The following is a 6,000-nucleotide window of genomic DNA, read 5'->3' as shown; positions in this document are numbered from 1 at the left end:
CTTCACTCCCTCGCCCTTCGGCTCTCTTCGGCTCTTTCCGTCGCTTTCCCCCTCCCCCCTTTGGCTCCTACCATCACTCCCTCGCCCTTCGGCTCTCTTCGGCTCTTTCCGTCCCCTTCCCCCTTCAGCTCCTTCCTTCACTCCCTCGCCCTTCGGCTCTCTTCGGCTCTTTCCGTCCCCTTCCCCCTTCGGCTCCTTCCATCACTCCCTCGCCCTTCGGCTCTCTTCGGCTCTCCGCTTCCTCTTCGTCTCTTTCCGTCACTTTCCCACCGCGCAAGCGCCCTTCGATTCCCTCTCCCCTCCCTCCTGGTACTTTAAGCACGCCGCGCATGCGCCTTGCCTCCCCTCCTTGGACTCCTTCCCTTCCTCTTCGGCTCTTCTTGTTTCTCTTCGTCCCCCTTCGGCTCTCCTCCTCCTCTTCAGCTCTTTCCCTTCCCCCTCTCTCTTCGGCTCTCCACCGCCCACCTTCGGCCCTTCTCGGCTCTTTCCGTCTCTCTCCACCGCCCACTTCGGCTCTTTCTGTCACTTCCCCCCCACCTCCTCCCGCCCTTCGGCTCTCTTCATCTCTTCTTCCCTCCCCCCGCCCCCAATTCAGCTCTTTCCCTCACTTCCCCTACCCCCACCCCCCCTACACTTTGGCTCTTCTCGGCTCTCCGCCTCCTCTTCATCGCTCTCCGTCACTCTCCCACCGTGCAGGCGCCCTTTGACTCGCTCCCCGCTCCCATCAGGTACTCGAAGCGCGCCGCGCACGCACCTTGCTCCCGCCCCCCGTTGGACTCTTTCAGGGACCAGTGCAGCCTCCCAGTGATCCATGAGGAAGAAGTAATGGAGCTGCTGAGCCAGTTGGATCCTCACAAGTGCACTGGACCGGATGGAATCTGCGCAGAGAGGATCTGGTACTGGCGTAGGGAAGGAGACTCTAGAACTGGAAAGTCAGAGAGTAGGTATGTTTGTTGTGCAAGCTGCACGGGGGATGTCTCCTCCTAAATCGTGCCCAGCCCAAAGGAGCAAGCCCCCCCCATGTCTACACTGAATCCATGCCTATTCCTGAAGCGCCTGTCCACTCTTCTCACTGAAACCCGCCTGCCTCCGCTGCCTCTGGTAATGATCTTCTCAGTCCTCTGCGCCTGCGTAGCTCCTCGCAGAAGTTGTGGGCAGGGGCGTTTGAAATGTGGGCAGTGGTCGGTTGGAGGAAGGCTGTGAGTCTTCATCACAATGTACTTTTCACCCCTCGCCTGGAATGTGATGATCATGCAGGTGTGTAGTGTCTCTGGTGTCCTTATCAGCCTGTGTCTTCTGCTCTTTCTCCTTCTGCATACTGGCTGACAGGTTTGTGGTGAGTGCTGGTGAGTCCTGCTCCTTCCTCCCGGGTACCATTATGATGTATTTGCTTTTTGCCCTTGGGATGTTTTCATATTGCTACTTGAGAATACATCCTCTGCTAATGGTTAAGGCCATCTTTTCCCTTTGTTAGTTCTCTTTGTTTCTTTCTTCCTAGCATAGATATACTTTTGGGTTTATGCTATCCCCTATTTTCTTCCTATCCCCAGATCAGTACAAGCACCATCGACTCCATAGGGGTGGTTAAGCAAGTACAAGTTTATTCCAACAGCTCAGGGTTGTTACACACTCTCAGTAAATGATGCCTACTAGTCAGAATATGATTTGCCACAGCTCTAAAGGTTACAGCTCCATGGTCCACCTCCTTGCGGTTTCAGCAAGCAGTTCTTGCCTCATTCTACCCAGATCTCAGTTCTGCAAAAGTTGTTTCCCAAGTTGTCAAGGGCAGGTGTCCTTGAGAGCTTGCAAAACACTGTGCTACAGCATGCAGCGTGCCTGCAGGGCATCCATGCCCACTGAAGCCTTGCCGACTGAGGCCTTCTCTGCTGTCAAAAGCCTATTGCAAAGCAATAGAACCATGATTGCCCCCAAAGCCTGGGTTGTCCAGAGCTTCCTTCAAAGCATGTCCTCTTTCTTGAAGCCATTCTTCAAGAGGAATCCATCCTCGGGTGCTGAGCTGGCAGCTGAGCTGGCCAAGCCACTCTCCATCATTTATCAGCAGTCCTGGCTCACTGCAGAGGTCCCTGAAGACTGGCAGCTGGCCAAGGTGATGCCCATCCCCAAGAAGGGTCGAAAGGAGGAAGCAGAAAACTACAGACCTGTGGGAAGCTTCCTCCCGCAGCGGAGCATGAAAGGTAAACATCAGACCCTGTGATGAGAAGTGTCCTTGGAGCCTTGAGGCTCCCAGGGGCCTGAGCCTGTGACTATGAGCAACCCACGCACAGCTGTCAGGGGGTGGAATCTGCCCGCCTCTGGGGTGGGCACGGCCCAGGTGGCTGACTCTGGCCACCCCCCCTGGGTGGGATCCTTAAGGTGTTTACTGTAAGTTAACCTATCTCTGCCTTACACTTAACCTGGAGCCAATCTGTACCCTCCACTTGTACCAATCTTGAACTAAGTCAGTTGTCTACACCCCCTTTGGGGGCTATAAAGGTCGCTGCATCGCCCTAATAAATTGCACTGCTGCGCAGAAGCCACAGAGTCGACTCTCAGTGCCCCGATCTCTCACTGCACCGGTCTCCGACCTCCAACAGATGGCGCCCGAACACACCGATTGAACCTCCGGACAACTCCAGGTACGGAAGACCCGCACCCCGGGCCACTTACCACCAGGCCGCGAAGAAACCGCCAACCAGGCCTCTCCCCCCCCACCGCCAGGCCGCGAAGGAACCGCCGACCAGGCCTCTCTCCCCCCCCCCACCACCAGGCCACGAAGAAACCGCCAACCAGGCCTCTCTCCCCCCCCCACCGCCAGGCCGCGGAGGAACCGCCGACCAGGCCTCTCTCCCCCCCCACCGCCAGGCCGCGGAGGAACCGCCGACCAGGCCTCTCTCCCCCCCCCACCGCCAGGCCGCGAAGAAACCGCCAACCAGGCCTCTCTCCTCCCCCACCGCCAGGCCGCGAAGGAACCGCCGACCAGGCCTCTCCCCACCCCCACCGCCAGGCCGCTTCCCCCCTCCCCCCCTCCTCCGGCCACGAAGGACATAGAGGCTTCCACATAAAAGGAGCTGGTGGAAACGCAAGAGATCGGACGCTACTATACCCCCTGCTGGGGAAACACGTCTCCTTTTTTTCTCTCTTTTTTCCTTTTTTTTTCTTTCTTTCTATTTTTCCTTTTTTTTCCTTTTTTTTCTTTTTTTCCTTCCCCCTCGTCAAACCCGTTACTAACCAAGGGATAGGTGTCTGCCGATACGGACGGCCTATATAGATAGGCGTTTATTAAAAAAAAAAAAAAAAAGAGTCGCCGCCCATAAATATGGGGGCAAAAATTTTAATAACGGCAGCTGGTGTGACGACAGGTGTGACCATATAGATGGGCACTTCTGGGGGCAGTGATCGTGCATAGTCAGATCCCCCCAGGGCAGTTGCCGCCGGAAGGCAAACGCACCGCCCACACACCCCCCCCCCCCTTCCTTCCTTCCTTTTTCTTTTTTTTTCTCTTCTTCCGCGCGCTTACGGAACCTTGCCGTTACCATGGAACCTCCCAGCCGCCCCTCCCTTCTTCCGCGGTTTTTTCAAAGTATTGGTGACTCCCTTTGGGGAGCTGGCGAACCGACCACGCAAGCACTTTTGGATAAACAAGTAGCAATTTCTCTCCTCTTGAACTTTTTGGAAAAGCGAGGAGTTTCCATGTCAAAGAAAAAATTGACTTCCTTAGTAGCATATGGACTAGTAAGAGGACACTTTCAAACTTCAGACTCTCTTTTTGATGAATCTGAATGGCGCCGCTGTGGCGATACTATTTTTGACCAGGCTATTGACGGTGACAAAACAGCCAAAAGCGTACAGAAGCAATGGCGTGATGTCATCAATTGCTTGAAGAAATACAGACTGGAACAGACCCTTGCAGCTACAGCAGCGGCACGGCTTGCTGACGGCTTGGACACTCGGGGGGAGAGACCACTAGAGGCAATGGTTACGCCAGCTAGCTCTCTCTTTTCCGACCTGAAAATTTCTCCAGGCACGGTGGTGCCTTTGATGACTCTCCCCAGTGCATCTACTGTTCCGATGTTGTCCGCAGTGCCGAAGCAACCGGTGCTGCCAACTTCAAACACTCCGACGCAGCCAGCAGCGCCTCAGCAACCGGTGCCGCCAACTTCAAACACTCCGACGCAGCCAGCAGCGCCTCAGCAACCGGTGCCGCCAAATTCAAACACTCCGACGCAGTCAGCAGCGCCTCAGCAACCGGTGCCGCCAACTTCAAACACTCCGACGCAGCCAGCAGCGCCTCAGCAACCGGTGCCGCCAACTCCAAACACTCCGACGCAGCCGGCAGCGCTTCAGCAACCAGCGCCGCCTCAGCAGGACGTCCCGATGCAGCCAGCGCCGCCTCAGCAGGACGTCCCGATGCAGCCGGTGCCGCCGGCTCAGGACCCTTCGTTATACCCTGCGCTGCCTCAACAACCGACGCCACTCCCTCAAGACGTTCCCGATGTTCCTGCCGTTCCAGTGCAACCACCAGCACCCCCGATGCCAGTGGCACCAATTCCCCAAAACATTCCCACCATCCCTGCCGTTCCGGTGCAGCCGTCTGCCCCCCTGCTCCCAGCGCCACCGCCCTACAGTGGTCCGTTTTCCCCACTCCCGGCTTCCGCTACCATCTCGCCACGTCCGGCGCAAACTCCTTTTGCTACATTCCGACCCGCCCCCCCGGCTGCAGCAGGCCCGAGTTGGACTTCCGCCGCGGAAGCCGGTCCTTCCTCTCAAGCCCGGGAACCGCCGCCTGTGATTAACTCGGACGCTAGCGACTCCTCACAGTCCGATGCCGACGACACTATTGACAATGTTGCCGACGACTTGCAGAAACTTAGAATAATGCCTTCTGGCAATGCCCAGCCCCTGGAGGCACCACAAGCTACAGAGATCACCGGGAAGACTCTCCAGCTTACACCCGTTGGTCCACAACATCGGTGGCGCGCCGTTATTCGCGACGCCTTGTTACAAGGTGATTGGGAGGCAGCTGCTGCTCTGGAAGGTGCAGCGGCATTCCCAGTTGTGGCAGCACGGACCGCAGATGGACAGCCAGGAGCCACTCACACGGCTCTTGATTGGAAACTGCTTATGCAGTTGAAAACAGCAGTATCTTCCCATGGCTTACACTCACAACCGACTAAGCAATTGCTGAATTACATCTTCTCCGCCTATGTGCTATGCCCAGCAGATTGTGAGACAGTTGCGAGACTGATTTTAACACCATCCCAGTTTATGTTGTGGGAAAGGGCATGGCGCGATGAGTGCAGGAAGGTGGTGGAGCAGCCACGACAACTAGGCGACCCCTTACTCAATGTTCAAGCAGATATACTGCTGGGAAAAGGGGCTTTCAGCTCGCTGGATGCCCAGATACGTCATCCCTTTGAGTGGCATCATGCGTCCATGACAACTGCCAGAGCAGCTTTTAATATGGTGCCTACAGAGCCAAAAGCACCTAGCTATACCGCTGTTAAGCAAGGTTTGAGTGAGGACTATAACCATTTCATTGATAGACTAGCAGCTGCAGTTGAAGCAGCCACTGAGTTAGATGCTGCAACCAGACAAGCCTTTTTTCGAACCCTAGCTTTTGAGAATGCTAATAAGACCAAGCAGCTGTTGTCCATTCTGCCTAGGGAAGCCTCAGTGGACGATATGTTGGAGCGAGTTGCTCGAATGCCTACAAACCAGCAGCAGACATTTGTTGCAACCCAAATGGATCAAGTTCTAGATAAGCACACGCAGCTCGTAATGGCAGCACTGCGATCCGCAGATGCAGGGAATCGTGGCCGCCGAAACAACAACCCACGGAACCCCTGCTTCCGCTGCGGTCTAACTGGGCACCCATGCGATAATTGCCCACAGGCTGCAGTCTGGTGTGACCACTGCCAACTTGACACTCATGCAACTGCGGCCTGCAAGCGCTCGGGAAACTACCAGCGCAGCGCGGCAGGCAGCCGCGCGAGGACACAA

General features: G+C 56.1%; 1 long non-coding RNA gene across 2 annotated transcripts in view; it reads left to right on the top strand.

Moving 5' to 3' along the window:
* Positions 1-356: 356 nt before the first annotated feature.
* Positions 357-6,000, top strand: part of LOC135174490 (uncharacterized) — a 31,195-nt gene continuing 25,551 nt past the window's right edge. Inside the window, exon 1 of one of the 2 annotated variants that reach the window (XR_010301941.1) lies at positions 357-1,101. This is a non-coding gene — a long non-coding RNA (uncharacterized LOC135174490). The remainder of the gene's footprint in view (positions 1,102-6,000) is intronic. The other variant, XR_010301940.1, reaches the window with a different exon arrangement.

The sequence above is a fragment of the Pogoniulus pusillus genome, unplaced genomic scaffold, assembly GCF_015220805.1.
Source record: "Pogoniulus pusillus isolate bPogPus1 unplaced genomic scaffold, bPogPus1.pri scaffold_66_arrow_ctg1, whole genome shotgun sequence".
NCBI lineage: Eukaryota > Metazoa > Chordata > Aves > Piciformes > Lybiidae > Pogoniulus > Pogoniulus pusillus.
The sequence above is the reverse complement of the archived record's forward strand: the minus strand, read 5'-3'. Positions and strand labels throughout refer to the sequence as shown.